Source organism: Oncorhynchus tshawytscha, linkage group LG01, assembly GCF_018296145.1.
Source record: "Oncorhynchus tshawytscha isolate Ot180627B linkage group LG01, Otsh_v2.0, whole genome shotgun sequence".
Taxonomy (NCBI): Eukaryota; Metazoa; Chordata; class Actinopteri; order Salmoniformes; family Salmonidae; genus Oncorhynchus; species Oncorhynchus tshawytscha.
Genome location: NC_056429.1, coordinates 65,497,695 through 65,520,892, shown reverse-complemented (window position 1 = coordinate 65,520,892; position 23,198 = coordinate 65,497,695). Strand labels below are relative to the sequence as shown.

Genomic DNA, 23,198 nt, shown 5'->3' with positions numbered 1-23,198 from the left:
TAAACTGTGCACAAAGCCAGGCAAATAAAACTTTAGTGCTGTTAATGTTTAGGTTACAAAAGGCTGTCCTAATAAGGATACCTCTACATGTTATTGTCTTTCACTCTGGGCTGGGCGATATCCAGTATCTATATCGAAATGTTCAACCAAGTCCAATAATACCTTTTCATTCCTGAGGAACATAATACTAAGTCATGGCAGTAAGGCTAATGTAGTATTTTCGTCTTCCACATTTGATTAGGAAGATGCACTGAACAGCTGAGAGGAAATTATAGCTCCACTATCTGACTTGTTAAAATGTCCCAGATTGAGTTATTCAGAACACAGCAGCTCCACTGACTAGTGGATTGACAGAATGTGTCTTCATATGTGTCTCTATAAATGCCAACTTCCTTATCCACGCCTCAAGACTGACATGGAAATCAGATCCCTTTGCATTGCCAGCTACTTTGTATGGTGACAGCAGCCATGTGGCCTTTACAAATAGCCAGGTAAAAAGTCAGAGGTAGAGTCTCACCCATTGGTTTCTGGCTCCCTTACTGCAGCACCTTTCTCCTCTATACTATTTTTCTCATTGTACAGTAATGTGCTGCCATCCACTACCCACGGGTGTTAATTATTAAAAGCAGTCATTACACAGAGTCCATAGATTCCCTGAAGGGAAGAGAGACCAGGAAGCGTGGAATAGAAAACATGGTCTAATTGTGAACAAGTTTTCATTGGTGCATCAATAAGAACTATAGCCACCTTAAGATGTTACCAAGAGGGTGGCAATAGTCTTCAAGTTGAGTACTTTTGAAGTACTGTCATACCCATGGAATAATAAACCCTCTGGGTTGCGAGGATAAAAGCTGTTTCATAAAGGAAAGTATTCAGACCCCTTTACCTGTTCCACATTTTTGTTACGTTACATCCTTTTTCTAAAATGGTTTGAACTACATTTTTTCATCAATCTACACACAATACCCCATAATGACAAAGAGAAAACGTTTATACATTTTTGCAAATGTATAAAAAAAACTACATCAGAAAAAGCTGATTTACATAGGTATTCAGACCCTTTGCTATGAGACTCACAATTCAGCTCAGGTGATTCCTGTTTCCATTGACCATCCTTGAGATGTTTCTACAACTTGATTGGAGTCCACCTCTGGTAAATTCAATTGACTGGACACGATTTGGAAAGGCACAAAACTGTCTATGTAATGTGCACGTCAGAGCAAAAACCAAAACATGAGGTCGAAGGAATTGTCCGTAAAGCTCAGAGACAGGATTGTGTCGAGGCACAAAACTGGAGAAGGGTACCAAAAAATTTCTGCAGCATTGAAGGTCCCCAAGAATACAGTGGCCATCATTCTTAAAGTTTGGAACCACCAAGACTCTTCCTAGAGCTAGCCGCCTGAATGTCCTTGAATGGCCCAGCCAGAGCCCGGAATTGAACCCGATCAAACACCTCTGGAGAGACCTGAAAATACCTGTGCAGCGACACTCCCCATCCAAACTGAGAGCTTGAAAGGATCTGCAGAGAAGAATTTGAGAAACTCCCCAAATACAGGTGTGCAAAAAGGTGAAGTGTCATATCCAAGAAGCCTCAAGACTGTAATAGCTGAGAAGGTCCTTCAACAAGGTACTGAGTAAAGGGTCTGAATACTTACCCTACCAGTCAAAAGTTTTAGAACACATACTCAATGGTTTTTCTTTACTTTTACAATTTCCTTCATTGTAGAATTATAGTGAAGTCATCAAAACTATGAAATAACACATATGGAATCATATTTTTTTGTTTTTGAGATCCCTCAAATAGCCACCCTTTGCCTTGACAGCTTTGCACCCTCTTGGCATTCTCTCAACCAGCTTCATGTCAAATGATTTTAAACCGTCTTGAAGGAGTTCCCACATATGCTGAGCACTTGTTGGCTGCTTTTCCTTCACTCTGCGGTCCGACTCATCCCAAACCATCTCAATTTGGTTGAGGTCGGGGGATTGTAGGGGCCAGGTCATCTGATGCAGCACTCAATCACTCTCCTTCTTGGTAAAATAGCCATTATACAGCCTGGAGGTGTGTTGGGTCATTGTCCTCTTGAAAAACAAATGACAGTCACACTAAGCCCAAGCCAGATGGGATGGCATATCGCTGCAGAATTCTGTGGAAACCATGCTGGTTAAGTGTGCCTTAAATTCTAAATAAATCACAGACAGTGTAACCAGCAAAGCACCGCCCACACCATAACACCTCCTGCTCCTTGGTTTATGGTCGGAAATACACATGCGGAGATCATCCGTTCACCAACACTGCGTCTCACAAAGACGCGGCGGTTGGGAACAAAAATCTCAGATTTGGACTTCCACTGGTCTTATGTCCATTGCCCATTGCTTCTTGGCCCAAGTAAGTCTCTTCTTCTTATTGGTGTCCAATAGTAGTAGTTTCTTTGCAGCAATTTGACTATGAAGGCCTGATTCACACAGGCTCCTCTGAACAGTTGATGCTGAGATGGGTCTTTACTTTAACTCTGTGAAGCATTTATTTGAGGTGCAATCTGAGGTGCAGTTAACTCTAATGAACTTATCCTCTGCAGCAGCGGTAACTCTGGGTCGTCCTTTCCTGTAGCGGTCCTCATAAGAACCAGTTTCATCATAGCGCTTGATGGTTTTTGCGATTGTATATGTAGAAACTTTAAACATTCTTGAAATGTTACAGATTGACTGACCTTCATGTCTTAAAGTAATAATGGACTGTTGTTTCTCTTTGCTTCTTTGATCTGTTCTGGCCGTAATATGGACTTGGTCTTTTACCAAATTGGGGTATCTTCTGTATACCCCACCTTGTCACAACACAACTGATTGGCTTAAATGTATTAAGAAGGAAAGACATTCCACAAATTAACTATTAAGAAGGCACACCTGTTAATTGAAATGCATTCCAGGTGACTACCTCATGAAGCAGGTTGAGAGAATGCCAAGAGTGTGCAAAGCTGTCTTCAAGGCAAAGGGTGGCTATTTGAAGAATCTCAAATATAAAATATATTTTTATTTGTTCAACACGTTTTTGGTTACTACATGATTCTATATGTGTTATTTCATAGTTTTGATGTCTTCACTATTATTCTACAAAGAAGAAAATAGTAAAAACAAAGAAAAATCCTTGAATGAGTATGTGTTCTAAAACATTTGACCGCTAGTGTATGTCAATGTGATATTTTAGTTTTGTATTTTTAATCAATTTGTAAACATTTCTGAAAACCTGTTTTTGCTTTGTCATTATGGGGAAGTGTGTATATATTTATGTCAAAAAAAACAATTGAATACGGCTGTAACATAACAAAATGTGTAAAAAGGGGTCTGAATATCTCTCTCCCACAGCTCCGTCTGAATATTCCTTACATGAGACAAACTGATCTCAGATATGTAGGATGCCAGGGACTCAGAAGTCAGAACTGCATGTTATGCAGAGTCAATATTATATCAATTACAAAATCATAATTAAAATATTTATCAAAATAGCTAATGACCTAATACTTTTAAGCATAGAACATGCAAATGGTAAACAGCTGACAGTACTGTAGGTGGTGTTAGCTATCACAGCAGGATGGATGACTAAGTGTTCGTTTGAAAAGGAGGTGATGTTTTTTAAAGATATAAACAGACATTTCCTACAATTAACAGTGACTTATAATGCAGTACATAAAACATTACAAAAGAAGTTCCAAAACATATTTCTACAGACTTGTGGCTTTCCACACCACCAGGGGTGTGATGTTGTTTCGAAATAATGCTCCCTGTCACACATCATTGCATACTTATTGGTGTAAAAAAATTGGAAAGCTTAATTCAAACTAAATCTACTTTAGGCAGCACAATAAATATTCAAGAGTTGCAAATTAATGCTGTTGAATACTGCATCTCAATACTAAAAGCACAGACTTAGAGAAAAGTGACCAACAACCCAGCAAACAAGACAACAGTTATATAATAAACATGGGGTTTATTCTGTTTCAATGAAAAAAAAATGGTATAAAACAGCCTTAACAAATACAAGACACTGTATAAGAAACCTTTCCCAAGAGCTGATGATGGGAGACAGTTGTGATCCAAACACTCAGTGGACCCCAGGCATTATTCTGGACAAGTTATGATATTCACCAAAATAAAATGACATAAAAAGTTTAACATCACTTGGTGAGTCTTGCTACCACCGTTTCAGGCAGCCTAGTGGTTAGAGCATTGGGCCAGTAACCGAACGGCTCAGTAACCTGAGCTGACAAGGTAAAAATCTGTTGTTCTTCCCCTGAACCAGGCAGTTAACCCACTGTTCCTAGGCCGTCATTGTTAATAAGATTTTGTTCTTAACTGACTTGCCTAGTTCAATAAAGGTTAAAATAATTCACAAATGGATGTTGACAGAGTTATATCTTGCTGTTGAACGAGTAAGAGCTCGGTTTTGTCGTCTTGAAAAGTTTGTTGTTTTGAAAGTGTATTGGAAAGTTCTTAGTAGCTAACTTTTTAGTTTGGATCCCGCGATGCAGTTGGCATCCATTACTGGGACTGCTAGTCTCTGTCCAGTGATCCTGCTGACTAAGGACAGGTCTGAGTAACTATTTGGCATTGCAGTAAAACTAGCTGTTAGCTAGCTGCATATCAAGCTAGCAGGGTTTTCTTGAGGGCTTGAACGCAGCCCTCGACGCGGTTTGTTTTACTCAATCTTCCTTGTGACCTGCCCCATCTGAAACTGCGAGGAGTAACAGAGTAACCTACATTGCTATCTACCATGACAAACACCAAAGCCAGTGGGAGTACAGTTGAGGACAGTGGTGTCTGTCTATCACGCATGAAGGATCTTTTAAATGAACAAAAATAGTTCCACAAGCAGTTGTAACAACAACAAGAAAATAGTTTTTTGTCCAAATACTGGTGGATTCAACTAATAAAAGAATGGACGACCTGACACATTTTTGGAGACTCATATCTCCCTCGCTAGCTTTAAGCACCAGCTGTCAGAGCAGCTCACAGATCACTGCACCTGTACATAGCCCAACTGTAAATAGCCCATCCAACTACCCCATCCCCATACTGTATTTATTTATGTATCTTGCTCCTTTGCACCCCAGTATCTCTACTTGCACATTCATCTTCTGCACATCTACCATTCCAGTGTTTAATTGCGATATTGTAATTACTTCACCACCATGGCCAGAAAAACACATTTTCTGTCCATTAAAATAATATCAAATTGACCAGAAATACACTGTGTTCTACTCTCTTCACAGAACAGCTCAAACTGGATCCAACCAGAATAGATAAAGGAGTGGGAGGCCCCGGTGCACAACTAAGCAAGAGCATAAGTACATTAGAGTGTCTAATTTGAGAAACAGATGCCTCACAAGTCCTCAACTGGCAGCTTCATTAAATAGTACCCACAAAAAAACCAGCCTCAACGTCAACAGTGAAGAGGCGACTCCGGGATGCTGGCCTTCTAGGCAGAGTTGCAAAGAAAAAGTTATATCTCAGACTGCCCAGTTAAAAGCAAAATAACACAGGCACTGGACAGAGGTCAGCATCCCAGAATACAGTATGGGGATGGGGTAGTTGGATGGGCTATTTACAGATGGGCTATGTACAGGTGCAGTGATCTGTGAGCTGCTCTGACAGCTGGTGCTTAAAGCTAGCGAGGCGAGATATGAGTCTCCAGCTTCAGTGATTTTTGCAGTTTGTTCCAGTCATTGGCAGCATAGAACTGGAAGGAAAGGCGGCCAAAGTAGGAATTGTCTTTGGGGGTGATCAGTGAGATATATCTGCTGGAGCGCATGCTACAGGTTGGTGCTGCTATGGTGACCAGTGAGCTGAGATACGGCGGGGCTTTACCTAGCAGAGACTTGTAGATGACCTGGAGCCAGTGGGTTTGACGATGAGTATGAAGCGAGAGCCAGCCAACGAGAGCGTACAGGTCGTAGTGGTGGGTAGAATATGGGGCTTTGGTGACAAAACGGATGGCACTGTGATTGACTGCATCCAATTTGTTGAGTAGAGTGTTGGAGGCTATTTTGTAAATTACATCGCCAAAGTTGAAGATCGGTAGGATGGTCAGTTTTACAAGGGTATGTCTGGCAGCATGCGTGAAGAACACTTCTTTTTACAGTCTAACCAGACAGCTAGGTATTTGTAGTTGTCCACATATTCTAAGTCAGAACCGTCCAGAGTAGTGATGCTGGACGGGCGGGCAGGTGCGGGCAGCGATCGGTTGAAGAGCATGCATTTAGTTTTACTTGCATTTAAGAGCAGTTGGAGGCCACGGAAGGAGAGTTGTCATTATTCCCCCCAAGATGGCGTAGCAGTCAGACGTCTTGTCGTGTCATGTCCCTTGTATATATAGTTTGTTTTACATATTTTTCTTCGCATATCTTTTAAAACATTTTGCTAAACCTCAACATCTAAATACTCTCCTGCAACCCGCCTCACCCAATGTAGTGTGGATCTGCTTTTCTTTCTAAAGTATTTATATTTACTTCGGATCTGGAACCCCTCAACTGAAGCTAGCCAGCTAACTACCAGCTATCAGTCAGCAAACCATTGCTAGCGGTCATCAGCTAACCTTTAGCTCGGAAAGCTCTCGCCAGTTCGAACAACGGGACTCTAACCAGAGCATAACGGACCTATTATTTTTATCCCCGGATTCCCACCACAAGCGGAACATTTTCATCTGGATCTTCACAACTAGCTAACCGCAACCCCGGATGACTACTCCTGGCTAGCATTTCCATCCACTTAGCTAGCCCGGCCAGAGCTCCTGTGCTACCACCAAAGCATACTCCTGGGCTACAATATCCGGACCCACGACCGGTCTATCGATGTCACCGCATGAAGAGGCATAAACAGACTTAACCCCATCGCGACGACCCCCAAAGGCTAACTTTCTAGCCCTTGCTATCTGCTTGCTTGCTAATTCGGCCTGCTAACTGCTAGCTTGTTTAGCCCCGGTCTGCTAACTGCTAGCTTGTTTAGCCCCGGCCTACTAACTGTTAGCTTGTTAGCACAGGCCAGCTAACTGTCTGAATCGCCGCGTCCCCAGCCAGCCCAACCACTCACTGGACCCATATTTACTTTCAATCTCTTTTTGATTTTTAATTTGATTATACCTTCCGGTAACCTGCCTCACCCAATGTGATACGGAATCGCTATTATTTTTAATTTTTAGAACACATTCAAGAACCTCCAGAAGCTAACCAGCTACAAGCTATTTAGTCATTGTTAGCCACTGCTAGCGGCTTTTACCTTCTGCACAGCCAGACAGTTTTTTTTTTTTGCCTGGATAATACTCGCCAGTCTAGCTTCCCTGTCCCATCCACCGCTGCCCCCTGGACACTGTGATCACTTGGCTACATAGCTGATGCCTGCTGGACTGTCCATTAATCACGGTACTCCATTCTGTTTGTTTATGTTTTGTCGGCCGCACTCAGGCTCTGTGTCGGCCGCACTCAGGCTCTGTGTGTAGTTAATCCGACCCTCTCTGCCTAGTTAACGCCATTTTACCTGCTGTTGTTGTGCTAGCTGATTAGCTGTTGTTGTCTCACCTACTGTTTTAGCTAGCTCTCCCAATCAACACCTGTGATTACTGTATGCCTCGCTGTATGTCTCTCTCAAATGTCAATATGCCTTGTATACTGTTGTTCAGGTTAGTTATCATTGTTTTAGTTTACAATGGAGCCCCTAGTTCCACTCTTCATACCCCTGATACCTCCTTTGTCCCACCTCCCACACATGCGGTGACCTCACCCATTACAACCAGCATGTCCAGAGATGCAACCTCTCTTATCATCACCCAGTGCCTGGGCTTACCTCCGCTGTACCCGCACACCACCATACCCCTATCTGCGCATTATGCCCTGAATATATTCTACCATGCCCAGAAATCTGCTCCTTTTATTCTTTGTCCCCAATGCTCTAGGCGACCAGTTTTGATAGCCTTTAGCCGCACCCTCATACTACTCCTCCTCTGTTCCGTGGGTGATGTGGAGGTAAACCCAGGCCCTGCATGTCCCCAGGCACCCTCATTTGTTGACTTCTGTGATCGAAAAAGCCTTGGTTTCATGCATGTCAACATCAGAAGCCTCATCCCTAAGTTTGTTTTACTCACTGCTTTAGCACACTCTGCAAACCCTGATGTCCTTGCCGTGTCTGAATCCTGGCTCAGGAAGGCCACCAACAATTCTGAGATTTCCATACCCAACTATAACATTTTCCGTCAAGATAGAACTGCCAAAGGGGGAGGAGTTGCAGTCTACTGCAGAGATAGCCTGCAAAGTAATGTCATACTTTCCAGGTCCATACCCAAACAGTTCGAACTACTAATTTTAAAAATTACTCTCTCCAGAAATAAGTCTCTCACTGTTGCCGCCTGCTATACCGTCCCCCCTCAGCTCCCAGCTGTGCCCTGGACACCTGCTACCCGTGACCGGCTCGGAAACCAGATTGCACAGCGGAGAAGGTACGGTGGGATTCGAGATGGTCAGTGACCTGTTTGTTGACTTGGCTTTCAAAGACCTTAGATAGGCAGGGCATGATGGATATAGGTCTGTAACAGTTTGGGTCCAGGGTGTCTCCCCCTTTGAAGAGGAGGATGACTGCGGCAGCTTTCCAATCCTTGGGGATCTCAGACGATATGAAAGAGAGGTTGAACAGGCTGGTAATAGGGGCCAGAGGTATACAGAATGGTGTTGTCTGCATAGAGGTGGATCAGAGAATCACCAGCAGCAAGAGGGACATCATTGATGTATACTGAGAAGAGAGTCAGCCCGAGAATTGAACCCTGTGGCACCCCCATAGAGACTGCCAGAGGTCCGGACAACAGGCCCTCCGAATTGACACACTGAACTCTATCAGAGAAGTAGGTGGTGAACCAAGCGAGGCAATCATTTGAGAAACCAAGGCTGTTGAGTCTGCTGATAAGAATGTGGTGATTGACAGAGTCGACAGCATTGGCCAGGTCGATGAATACGGCTGCACAGTAATGTCTCTTATCGACAGTGGTTATGATATTGTTTAGGACCTTGAGCGTGGCTGAGGTGCACCCATGACCAGCTCTGAAACCAGATTGCATAGCGGAGAAGGTAAAGTGGGATTCGAAATTGTCGGTAATCTGTTTGTTAAATTGGCTTTCAAAGACCTGCAAAAGGCAGGGTAGGATAGATATAGGTCTGTAGCATTTTGGGTCTAGAGTGTCTCCCCCTTTGAAGAGGGGGATGACCGTGGCAGCTTACCAATCTTTGGGAATCTCAGACGATACGAAAAAGAGGTTGAACTGGCAAATACAGTGCCTTGCGAAAGTATTCGGCCCCCTTGAACTTTGCGACCTTTTGCCACATTTCAGGCTTCAAACATAAAGATATAAAACTGTATTTTTTTGTGAAGAATCAACAACAAGTGGGACACAATCATGAAGTGGAATGACATTTATTGGATATTTCAAACTTTTTTAACAAATCAAAAACTGAAAAATTGGGCATGCAAAATTATTCAGCCCCTTTACTTTCAGTGCAGCAAACTCTCTCCAGAAGTTCAGTGAGGATCTCTGAATGATCCAATGTTGACCTAAATGAGTAATGATGATAAATACAATCCACCTGTGTGTAATCAAGTCTCCGTATAAATGCACATGCACTGTGATAGTCTCAGAGGTCCGTTAAAAGCGTCATGAAGAACAAGGAACACACCAGGCAGGTCCGAGATACTGTTGTGAAGAAGTTTAAAGCCGGATTTGGATACAAAAAGATTTCCCAAGCTTTAAACATCACAAGGAGCACTGTGCAAGCAATAATATTGAAATGGAAGGAGTATCAGACCACTGCAAATCTACCAAGACCTGGCCGTCCCTCTCAACTTTCAGCTCATACAAGGAGAAGACTGATCAGAGATGCAGCCAAGAGGCCCATGATCACTCTGGATGAACTGCAGAGATCTACAGCTGAGGTGGGAGACTCTGTCCATAGGACAACAATCAGTCGTATATTGCACAAATCTGGCCTTTATGGAAGAGTGGCAAGAAGAAAGCCATTTTTTTAAGATATCCATAAAAAGTGTTGTTTAAAGTTTGCCACAAGCCACCTGGGAGACACCAAACATGTGGAAGAAGGTGCTATGGTCAGATAAAACCAAAATGTAACTTTTTGGCAACAATGCAAAACGTTATGTTTGGCGTAAAAGCAACACAGCTCATCACCCTGAACACTACCATCCCCACTGTCAAACATGGTGGTGGCAGCATCATGGTTTGGGCCTGCTTTTCTTCAGCAGGGACAGGGAAGATGGTTAAAATTGATGGGAAGATGGATGGAGCCAAATACAGGACCATTCTGGAAGAAAACCTGATGGAGTCTGCAAAAGACCTGAGACTGGGACGGAGATTTGTCTTCTAACAAGACAACGATCCAAAACATAAAGCAAAATCTACAATGGAATGGTTCAAAAATAAACATATCCAGGTGTTAGAATGGCCAAGTCAAAGTCCAGACCTGAATCCAATCGAGAATCTGTGGAAAGAACTGAAAACTGCTGTTCACAAATGCTCTCCATCCAACCTCACTGAGCTCGAGCTGTTTTGCAAGGAGGAATGGGAAAAAATTTCAGTCTCTCGATGTGTAAAACTGATAGAGACATACCCCAAGCGACTTACAGCTGTAATCGCAGCAAAAGGTGGCGCTACAAAGTATTAACTTAAGGGGGCTGAATAATTTTGCACGCCCAATACTTCAGTTTTTGATTTGTTAAAAAAGTTTGAAATATCCAATAAATGTCGTTCCACTTCATGATTGTGTCCCACTTGTTGTTGATTCTTCACAAAAAAATACAGTTTTATATCTTTATGTTTGAAGCCTGAAATGTGGCAAAAGGTCGCAAAGTTCAAGGGGGCCGAATACTTTCGCAAGGCACTGTAATATCGTCGGATAATTTTAGAAAGAGAGGGTGCCGATTGCCCAGCTGATTTGTAGCCTTTGAAATAAGGTTCATGAAATCAATAACTAGAAAATACAGAAATGCTTATAGTGGAGGTGTTGCTATATACTGTATATACTGTGTATCCCTGTAATGCTTAGAGAAGATCTTATGTCAAGTGTTATTGAGGTGTTGTGGTTGCAGGTTCCCTTGGCACATCTAAAACCTCTTCTTTTGGGCTGTTACTATAGGCCCTTTAATGTGAACAGTCACTATCTAAATAATATGTGTGAAATGCTTGATAATGTATGTGATGTAAACAGATTGGTCTACTTTCTTGGGGACCTGAATATTGACTGGTTTTCATCAAGCTGTCTGCTCAAGAGGAAGCTTCTTACTGTAACCAGTGCCTGTAATCTGGTTCAGGTTATTAATCAACCTACCAGGCTGTTTACAAACACTATGGGAACAAGATCATCCAAATGTATCGATCACATTTTTAATAGTACTGTAGAACTTAGATCTAAAGCTGTATCCTTACCCATTGGATGCAGTGATCACAATATAGTGGCTATATCCAGGAAAGACAAAGTTCCAACTGCTGGGCCTAAAATATTTTATAAGAGATCATACAAAAGATTTTTCTGTGACTCGTATTTGGACAATGAAAAAAATATTTCTTGGTCTGATGTGATTAATAAAGAGCATTCAGATGCTGCACTTGATGAATTTACGAAATTGCTTCTTCCAATTATTGATAAACATGCACCTGTTAAGAATTGGACTGTTAGAAATGGTAAGGCTCCATGGACCGATGAGGAATTGAAAAACTGTATGGTTGAAAGAGATCGGGCAAAATGAGTGGCTAATAAGTCTGGCTGCACATCTGACTGGGTAATAGAGAAAGATGTGACTAAACTCAACAAAAAGAAGAAGAAACTATATAATGAAGCCAAGATCAATGATATAAAGAAAAACGTTGGCGTACTTTAAATGAAATTATGGGCAGAAAGACTAATTCAACTCCCTCTTTCATCGAAATAAGATGGCTTATTTATCACAAAACCATTTGATGTTGCCAATTATTTTAATGATTACTTAATTGGCAAAGTGGGCAAACTTAGGCAGGAAATGCCAACAACGAACCGTGAGCCATTGTATTCATACATAAAAGCAAATAATGAAAGAAAAGCATTGCAAGTTTTAATTGTTTAAAGTTAGTGTGCGAGAGGTGGAAAAAATATTCTTATCGATAATGACAAACCTCCAAGCATTAACAACTTATATGAAAAGCTACTGAGGATGGTAGCTAAATCTACAGCCACTCCTATCTGTCATATCTTTAATCGGAGCTTAGAGGAAAGTCTTTGTCCTCAGGACTGGAGGGAAGTCAAAGTAATTCCATTATCCAGAGTGGTAAATCGGCCTTTACTGGTTCTAACAGCAGACCGATAAGCTTGCTGCAAACTGTTGGAAAAAATGGTGATTGACCAAATACAATGCTATTTCTCTGTAAAGAGATTAACCACAGACTTTCAGCATGCTTATAGAGAAGGGCACTCAACATATACTGTACTGAGACAAATGACTGATGATTGGTTGAAAGAAATTGATAATAAGAAGATTGTGGGAGCTGCACTGTTAGATTTCAGTGCAGCCTTTGATATTATTGACCATAACCTGTTGTTGAAAAAAACATATGAGTTATGGCTATTCAACCTCTGCCATATGGTGGATTCAGAGAAATGTATCTAATAGAACTCAAAGGTTTTTCTTTAATGGAAGCTTCTCTAATGTCAAACATGTAAAGTGTGGTGTCCTGCAGGGCAGTTCTCTAGGCCCTGTACTCTTTTCTATTGTTCCCAATGACCTGCCACTGGCAATAAACAAAGCATGTGTGTCCATGTATGCTGATGACTCAACCATATACACATCAGCAACCACAGCCAATGAAGTCACCGAAACCATTAACAAAGGGTTGCAGTCTGTTTTGTAATGGGTGGTCAGTAATAAACTGCTCCTGAACATCTCTAAAACCTAAGCGCATTGTATTTGGTACAAATCATTCCCTAAGTTCTAGACCTCAGCTGTATCTGGTAAATCAAATCAAATCACCAAATCAAATTTTATTTGTCACATACACATGGTTAGCAGATGTTAATGTGAGTGTAGCGAAATGCTTGTGCTTCTAGTTCCGACAATGCAGTAATAACCAACAAGTAATCTAGCTAACAATTCCAAAACTACTACCTTATAGACACAAGTGTAAGGGGATAAAGAGTATGTACATAAAGATATATGAGTGAGTGATGGTACAGAGCGGCATAGGCAAGATACAGTAGATGGTATTGAGTGCAGTATATACATATGAGATGAGTATGTAAACAAAGTGGCATAGTTAAAGTGGCTAGTGATACATGTATTACATAAAGATGCAGTAGATGATATAGAGTACAGTATATACATATACATATGAGATGAATAATGTAGGGTATGTAAACATTATATTAGGAAGCCTTGTTTAAAGTGGCTAGTGATATATTTTACATCATTTCCCATCAATTCCCATTATTAAAGTGGCTGGAGTTGAGTCAGTGTGTTGGCAGCAGCCACTCAATGTTAGTGGTGGCTGTTTAACAGTCTGATGGCCTTGAGATAGAAGCTGTTTTTCAGTCTCTCGGTCCCAGCTTTGATGCACCTGTACTGACCTCGCCTTCTGGATGATAGCGGGGTGAACAGGCTCGGTGGTTGTTGTCCTTGATGATCTTTATGGCCTTCCTGTAACATCGGGTGGTGTAGGTGTCCTGGAGGGCAGATAGTTTGCCCCCGGTGATGCGTTGTGCAGACCTCACTACCCTCTGAAGAGCCTTACGGTTGTGGGCGGAGCAGTTGCCGTACCAGGCGGTGATACAGCCCGACAGGATGCTCTCGATTGTGCATCTGTAGAAGTTTGTGAGTGCTTTTGGTGACAAGCCAAATTTCTTCAGCCTCCTGAGGTTGAAGAGGCGCTGCTGCGCCTTCTTCACGATGCTGTCTGTGTGGGTGGACCAATTCAGTTTATCTGTGATGTGTACGCCGAGGAACTTAAAACTTACTACCCTCTCCACTACTGTTCCATCAATGTGGATAGGGGGTGTTCCCTCTGCTGTTTCCTGAAGTCCACAATCATCTCCTTAGTTTTGTTGACGTTGAGTGTGAGGTTATTTTCCTGACACCACACTCCGAGGGCCCTCACCTCCTCCCTGTAGGCCGTCTCGTCGTTGTTGGTAATCAAGCCTACCACTGTTGTGTCGTCCGCAAACTTGATGATTGAGTTGGAGGCGTGCGTGGCCACGCAGTCGTGGGTGAACAGGGAGTACAGGAGAGGGCTCAGAACGCACCCTTGTGGGGCCCCAGTGTTGAGGATCAGCGGGGTGGAAATGTTGTTGCCTACCCTCACCACCTGGGTGCGGCCCGTCAGGAAGTCCAGTACCCAGTTGCACAGGGCGGGGTCGAGACCCAGGGTCTCGAGCTTGATGACGAGCTTGGAGGGCACTATGGTGTTAAATGCCGAGCTGTAGTCGATGAACAGCATTCTCACATAGCTATTCCTCTTGTCCAGATGGGTTAGGGCAGTGTGCAGTGTGGTTAAGATTGCATCGTCTATGGACCTATTTGGGCGGTAAGCAAATTGGAGTGGGTCTAGGGTGTCAGGTAGGGTGGAGGTGATATGGTCCTTGACTAGTCTCTCAAAGCACTTCATGATGACGGAAGTGAGTGCTATGGGGCGGTAGTCGTTTAGCTCAGTTACCTTAGCTTTCTTGGGAACAGGAACAATGGTGGCCCTCTTGAAGCATGTGGGAACAACAGACTGGGATAGGGATTGATTGAATATGTCCGTAAACACACCAGCCAGCTGGTCTGCGCATGCTCTGAGGGCGCGGCTGAGGATGCCGTCTGGGCCTGCAGCCTTGCGAGGGTTGACACGTTTAAATGTTTTCCTCACGTCGGCTGCAGTGAAGGAGAGTCCGCATGTTTTAGTTGCGGGCCGTGTCAGTGGCACTGTATTGTCCTCAAAGCGGGCAAAAAAGTTATTTTGTCTGCCTGGGAGCAAGACATCCTGGTCTGTGACTGGGCTGGTTTTCTTTTTGTAATCCGTGATTGACTGTAGACCCTGCCACATACCTCTTGTGTCTGAGCCGTTGATGGTGAATGGTGTGGCTGTTGAACAAGTTGAGGAGACTAAATGACTTGGCGTTACCTTAGATTGTAAACTGTCATGGACAAAACATATACAGTACCAGTCAAAAGTTTGGACACACCTACTCATTCAAGGGTTTTTCTTTATTTGTACTATTTTCTACATGGTAGAATAATAATGAACTTTACTACAATATGAACTAACACATATGGAATCATGTAGTAACAAAAAAAGTGAAACAAATCAATATATATTTTAGATTCTTCAAAGTAGCCACCCTTTGCCTCGATGACAGCTTTGCACACTCTCGGCATTCTCTCAACCAGCTTCAACTGCAATGCTTTTCCAACAGTCTTGAAGGAGTTCCCACATATGTTGAGAACTTGTTGGCTGCTTTTCCTTCACTCTGCAGTCCAACTCATCACACACCATCTCAATTGGGTTGAGGTCGGTGATTGTGGAGGCCTGGTCATCTGATGCAGGACTCCATCACTCTCCTTCTTGGTCAAATAGCCCTTACAAAACCTGGAGGTGTGTTGGATCATTGTCCTGTTGAAGAATAAATTATTGTCCCACCAAGAGCAAACCAGATGGGATGGTGTATAGCTGAAGAATGCTGTGGTAGACATGCTGTTTAATTATGCCTTGAATTCTAAATAAACCACAATGACACTAGCAAAGTACCCCCACACCTCCTCCTCCATGCTTCATGGTGCAAACTACACATGCAATGATTATCCGTTCACCTACTCTGCATCTCACAAAGACATGGCGGTTGGAACCAAAATTCTCAAATTTCGAATCCATTCCAAAAGGACAGATTTCTAAGGGTGTAGTGTTCATTGCTCGTGTTTCTTGGCCCAAGCAAGTCTCTTCCTCTTATTGATGTCCTTTAACAGTGGTTTCTTTGCAGCAATTCGACCACAAAGGCCTGATTAACACAGTCTCTTCTGAACAGTTGATGTTGAGATGTGCCTGTTACTTGAATTCCGTAAAGCATTTATTTGGGGTGCAATTTCTGAGGCTGGTAGCTCTAATGAACTTATCCTCTGCAGCAGAGGTAACTCTGGGTCTTCATTTCCTGTGGCGGTCCTCATGAGAGCCAGTTTCATCATAGCGTTTGATGGTTTTTGCGACTGCACTTGAAGAAACTTTCAAAGTTCTTGAAATTTTCTAGATTGACTGACCTTCATGTTTTAAAGAAATTACGGACTGTCATTTCTCTTAGCTTATTTGAGCTGTTCTTGCCATAATATGAACTTGGTCTTTTACCAAATAGGTCTGTCTTCTGTATACCAACCCTACCTTGTCACAACACAACTGATGGGCTCAAACGCATTAAGGAAAGAAATTCCACAAATTAACTTTAAACAAGACACCTGTTAATTGAAATGTATTCCATGCAGCTGGTTGAGAGAATGCCAAGATTGTGCAAAGCTGTCACCAAGGCAACGGGTGGCTACTTTAAAGAAACTAAAATATATTTTGATTTGCTTAACACTTTTCTGGTTACTACATGATTCTGTATGTGTCATTTTATAGTTTTGATGTCTTCTCTATTATTCTACAATGTAGAAAATAGTAAAAATAAAGAAAAATCCTTGAATGAGTAGGTGGGTCCAAACCTTTGACTGGTACTATAGATTCAATGGTTGCAACGATGGGGAGAGGTCTGTCCGTGTAATATCGGGAGAGTGATGGGTGTGGAGTCAGACGCAGAGAGCAGCAGGTAGACAGGAAAAAATGCTTTAATGTCCAAAACACAGGCGCAACAAACCCAAAACCACTGTTACCAAAATACCGGACAGCGAAAACCCAAAAGTACACAAACACCACTAACGTAAAATAAACACCAGCGGGCTAAACAAACTTAAATAACACCCATCCCAAAACCCCAACAAGGAACAGGTGAAAACAATTAGACAAAAACAAACAAAAAGGAAAAAGGGATCGGTGGTAGCTAGTAGACCGGCGACGACGACCGCCGAGCGTCACCCGAACAGGAAGGGGAGCCACCTTCGGTGGTATTCGTGACAGTCCGTAATTAAGAGATGCTCTGCTTTTTTGATACCACACTCCAAAAAGCAAGTTCTGCAGGCTCTAGTTTTGTCTAATCTTGATTATTGTCTAGTCGTGTTGTCCAGTGGTGCAAGGAAAGACCTAGTTAAGCTGCAGCTTGCCCAGAACAGAGCGGCACATCTTGCTCTTCATTGTAATCAGAGCGCTGATATAAATACTATGCATACTATTCTCTCTTGGCTAAGAGTTGAGGAAAGACTGACTGCATCACTTCTTTTGATAAGAAACAATGTGTTGAAAATCCCAAATTGTTTGCATAGTCAAATGACGCACAGCTCTGACACACACACTTACCCCACCAGACATGCCACCAGGGGTCTTTTCACAGCCCCCAAATCCAGAACAAATTCAAGATAGCGTACAGTATTATATAGAGCCATTATTGCATGGAACTCTGTTCCATCTCATATTACTCAAATAAACAGCAAACCTGGTTTCAAAAAACAGATAAAGCAAAACCTAACGGCGCAACGCCTCCCCTTTATGTGACCTAGATAGTGTATGTATTGATATGTAGGCTACGTGTGCCTTAGAAAAAGGATGTGGTTCTGTTCTTGTCTATTAATATATTGTATTATGTCATGTTTCATGTTTTGTGTGGACCCCAAGAAGAGTAGCTGCTGCTTTTGCATCAGCCAATGGGGATCATAACAAAATATTTTTTAAATATATATCCGATGCATAACCAGGCAGATTGGAGAGCCCATTTATACCCTAGCAAAGCCTAAAACAAATCTGACAATCAGAAAACACCATCCCGGTCTCATAAGTAAAAGGCAATGAGTTACAATTGGAAAAACAAAACCCAATGAACTTTGCATTCAAATTACCATGAGAACATAAATCAAACATTTTATGATAAATTGACTTGTCATTGACCGATCAACAAAATCATTTTTTGATATTTAAATTAGATGCTTTTCTTTGGTGTGGTGCAATGATTTTGGACTGACGTAATGCCTGTACTATCAGTCATGAAGCCAATCTTGATTAGCGTACAGAACATTACCTCGAATAGTCAAAGTAGCCCTGCAGGCCACTGTTGAAATAACATTTTATCTCATCTCTGCAAGCAAGGATGGAAAAGTGCTCATATTAAACTTAATGGCCTTATCTATTTATTTGCATTGAACTAACAGACATCCATCATTCATTTAGGCCACCATTTGGATTTTAGAATTTATAGTGCATTGGAAAGTATTCCCCTTGACTTTATCAAAATGTTACGATACAGTCTTATTCTACAATGGATTTAATTATTCCCTGCCCCCCTCATCAATTTACACACAGCCATAAGAGGTTATTAGAAAAAATTGAAATATAACATTTACATAAGTATTCAGACCCTTTACTTAGTACTTTATTGAGGCATATTTGGCAGCGATTACAGCCTCGACTCTTCTTAGGTATGACGCTACAAGCATGGCACACCTGTATTTGGGGAATTTCTCCCATTGTTCTCTCTGCAGATCCTCTCAAGCTCTGTAAGGCTGGATGGGTAGTATCGCTGCACAGCTATTTTCAGGTCGCTCAAGAGATGTTAGATCAGGTTAAAGTGCGGGCTCTGCCTGGACCACTCAAGGACATTCAGAGACTTGTCCCGAAGCCACTCCTACATTGACTTGGCTGTGTGCTTAGGGTCATTGTCCTGTTGGAAGGTGAACCTTCGCCCCAGTCTGAGGTCCTGAATGCTCTGGAGTAGGTTTCATCAAGGATCTCTGAACATTGGGCCGTTTATCTTTTGCTTAATCCTGACTAGTCTCGAAGGCCCTGCCGCTGAAAACATCCCCACAGCACAATGCTGCCACCACAATACTTCAACATAGGGATGGTGCCAGGTTTCCTCTAGTCATGAGTTCAATCTTGGTTTCATCAGACCAGAGAATCTTGTTTCTCATGATCTGAGAGGCCTTTAGGTGCCTTTTGGCAAACTCCAAGTGGGCTGTCATGTGTCTTTTACTGAGGAGAGGCTTCCGTCTGGCCACTCTACCATAAAGACCTGATTGGTGGAGTGCTGCAGAGATGATTGTCCTTCTGGAAGGTTCTCCCATCTCCACAGAGGAACTCAGGAGCTCTGTTAGAGTGAGCATTGGGTTCTTGGTCACCTCCCTGACCAAGGCCCTTCTCCCCTGATTGCTCAGTTTGGCCGGGCTACCAGCTCTAGGAAGAGTCTTGGTGGTTCCAAATTTCTTCCATTTAAGAATGATGGTTGGATGTTCTTGGGGATCTTCAATGCTGCAAGTTTTTATTTTTTGGTACCCTTCCCCAGATCTGTGCCTTGACACAATCCTGTCTCGGAGCTCTACGGGCTGTTCCTTCGATCTCATGGCTTGGTTTTTACTCTGACATGCACTGTCAACTGTGGGACCTTATATAGACAGACAGGTTTGTGCCTTTCCAAATTATGTCCAATCAATTGAATTTACCACAGGTGGACTCAAATCAAGTCATAGAAACATTGCAAGGATGATCAATGGAAACAAGATGCACCAGAGCTCAATTTCTTGTCTCATAGCAAAGGGTCTGAATACTTATGTAAATAGGGCATTTCTGTTTTTTAATTGTAATAAATTTGCACAAAAAAAATCAAAACACTTTTTTTATTTTTGTGATTACGGGGTATTGTGTGTAGATTAATGATGAAAATAATCAATTTAAGAATAAGGATGTAACGTAACAAAATGTGGAAAAAGTCATGGGGTCTGACAACTTTTCGAATGCACTGTAGGTGAGCACAGAATATTGGGAGTAGACTGCCAAAGCCAATCAAGTCTGAATGATTTTGTGTGGTAGCGAATTGTGCTTATATCAACCCAAAAGGGAAGTCGGTAGTTAACTACACATAGCTGAGCCAATGCAGAATTATAAATACACTATAGCCAAAGGCTATTTTGTTGGACACCAGTTGATTGAACAATGTTTAACACGAGTCATGTAACTAACCTTTCTACATAGGTCGCAATCTACAAAGAGCCCCCCCCGATTACACATGTTTCTCTGTTGAGAATTATGAATTATGAATTAAGAATTATGAGATTTCGGTCTTTATCCTCTTTACTGTACACTTTAGTCAATTTTGACACTAGACTAAATGTTTCTGACTAATACCGATGCCACATATGCTGTTTTCTATCAGAGAAGTTGTTTTATTGCCTTCAGTTGTGCTTTGAAGCTCTGACTGGAATAACTCCATTAATTGATTTCTGAGTGGAGCAACACACACACACCCACAATCACTCACACACGCACAGATGTGCACACTCACACACAATATCCCATCAACCCAGTGTAAGGAACATTAAACAGTTCTCATTAATGCATCGGATCACCAATCAATATCCATCCCCACATGCTCCTTGTCTGACACACAGTAGGGTTGTGTATCCTCGTATCCTCCTCATCTGACACACACAAAGTAAAGGCCAATTCTCCTGATGGAGGCAATCTTAAATCGATGATCAGGTGTACTTTTAATCATTGTACGAAAGGGAATGAAACGGGGCCCCATCAATGAGACTGCCTGCCTCTTAATTATGAAATAAAGATCGCATGTTTCTCACCCTGATGAAAACACAATTTTTACAGGGGCTAGCAAATCAATACTGCAAGGTTAAATTTAAAAGAAGCTTAGGACCAGTTGACTGACTGACATTTCAGAGGGAGGTGACAGAAGTAAAATAAAAACATTTAAACGATTCTTGATTCACTTGAAGACAGCGCTTCTAAGATGACCATTAAACAACATATTTTGGAGACAGGCAAGTAGACAGTGACAGGCAGGGGGAGGAGCATGTGTCCCTTATCTATCCACAGAGCTGGGGAGGATTCAGTTTACTCACCAAAAGTTTTGGAGAGGTGAAAACAGTGGAAGTCACCTTTCAGTGGAGTGCATTTCAGTGTCTGTGCTGTCCATTCATGCGTGCTTATCCTCCGACTAGGTCATGGTGTCTGGAGGAGATGGAGGGGGGCCAGGAGGAAGGGGAGGGAAGCAGTGAGAGAGAGACAGAGACAGAGGGGGGCCAGGAGGAAGGGGAGGGAAGCAGAGAGAGAGAGACAGAGACAGATTTGAAGCCTGTTGGAACTATTGATACAGTATTCTCAGCATCAGGCTCAATTAGTGCATCCGGAAAGTATTCAGACCCCTTGATTTTTTCAACATTTTGTTACGTTACAGCCTTTTTCTAAATTGGATTAAATTGTTTTTGTCACGTATATTCCCACTCTGGCCTCTAGGTCATCAGGCTGCTGATTATCCCGCACACCTGTCACCATTGTCTTTCTCACCTGCGCCTCATGACACTCATCTGGACTCCATCACCTCATTGATTATCTTCCCTATACCTGTCACTCCCCTTGGTTCTTTCCTTAGGTGTTATTGGCTCTGTTTCATGTCGGTGCGTTGTTTGTGTTTCGTGTTTATTGTTTTGTTTATTTATTAAAACACTCACTCCCTGTACTTTCTTCCCGACTCTCAGCGCACTCGATACAGAATAACACCTCACCTAAGAGAAGCATCAGGGAGTGTTTTCTAATAAGTTTTTTTTGTGTTGGAGTAATGACGTTGGGTGCAGGAACTGCTATAGGCTCTCATGCCTCAACCAGATGGCCAGGCTTCCCTGCCTCAGCCGGCTCATCATGCTCTCATGCCTCAGCCAAAAAATTTAAAATGGCGGCAGCAGTTTAACGGGCACCCAAACAATTGTGCTATTGTTCACCTAATACCTTTTTTTAAACTTAAAAATTGCATTGTTGGTTAGAGCCTGTAAGTAAGAATTTCACTGTAAGGTATACATACACCTGTTGTATTCGGCGCACATGACAAATAAACTTTGATTTGATCGCCGGATCATCGGGCTTTCATGCCTCAGCCAGATCGTCGGGCTCCCCTGCCTCAGCCGGCTCATCGGACTTTCATGCCTCAGCCGGATTGCCAGGCTCCCCTGTCTCAACTGATCTGTCAGGTTCCCGTGCCTCAGCTGTTGTGACATGTTCTTGTGCATCAGCAGGGGTGACCGGTCCGCTCCTGATCCCCGGGTTCGTCCCCTTTAACGGCGTCCTGCAGCTGGAGCTATGCGTCAGGGCTGGGGTACTGTCACGTATACTCCCCCTACGGCCTCTAGGTCATCAGGCTGCTGATTATCCCGCACACCTGTCACCATAGTCTTGCGCACCTGCACCTCATGACACTCACCTGGACTCCATCACCTCCTTAATTATCTTCCCTAAATCTGGCACTCCCCTTGGTTCTTTCCTCATGTGTTATTGACTCTTTCATGTCAGTGTGCTGTATGTGTTGTGTTTATTGTTTTGTCTATTTATTAAAACATTCAGTCCCTGTACTTGCTTCCCGAATCTCAGCGCACTCGTTACAGTTTTTTTCTCATCATTCGATTATCGACACACAATACTCAAATAATGACAAAGTGAAAACAGGTTTAGACATTTTTGCACATTTGTAAAAAAATATTTTTTTAAAAGACAAATATTTACATAAGTATTCAAACCCTTTGCTACGAGACTCAACATTTAACTCAGGTGCATCCTGTTTCCATTGATCATCCTTGAGATGATTCTACAATTTGATTAGATTCCACTTGTAGTAAATCCAATTGATTGGACATGATTTGTAAGGAAAACACCTGTCTACATAAGGCCCCACAGTTGACAGTGCATGTTAGAGCAAAAACCAAGCCATGAGGTCGAATGAATTGTCTGTACAGCTCCGAGAAGGGATTATATTGAGGCAGAGATTTGGGGAAGGCTAACAAACACTTTGCAGCATTGAAGGTCCCCAAGAACAAAGTGGCCATCATTCTTAAATGGAAGAAGTTTGGAACCACCAAGACTCTTCCTAGAGCTGGCCGCCCGGCCAAACTGAGCAATTGGGGGAGAAGAACCTTGGTCAGGGAGGTGACTAAGAACCCAATGCTCACTCTGACAGAGCTCCAGAGTTCTTCTGTGGAGATGGGAGAACTTTCCAGAATAATAACCATCTCTGCAGCACTCTACCAATCAG

General features: G+C 42.5%; 1 long non-coding RNA gene across 1 annotated transcript in view; it reads right to left on the bottom strand.

The window, feature by feature from the left end:
• The window catches only part of LOC121847478, a 31,070-nt gene extending 9,947 nt beyond the window's left edge, over positions 1 to 21,123 (bottom strand). The window contains exon 1 of the long non-coding RNA XR_006084332.1: positions 21,022 to 21,123. This is a non-coding gene — a long non-coding RNA (uncharacterized LOC121847478). The remainder of the gene's footprint in view (positions 1 to 21,021) is intronic.
• Between the last annotated feature and the right edge of the window lie 2,075 nt (positions 21,124 to 23,198).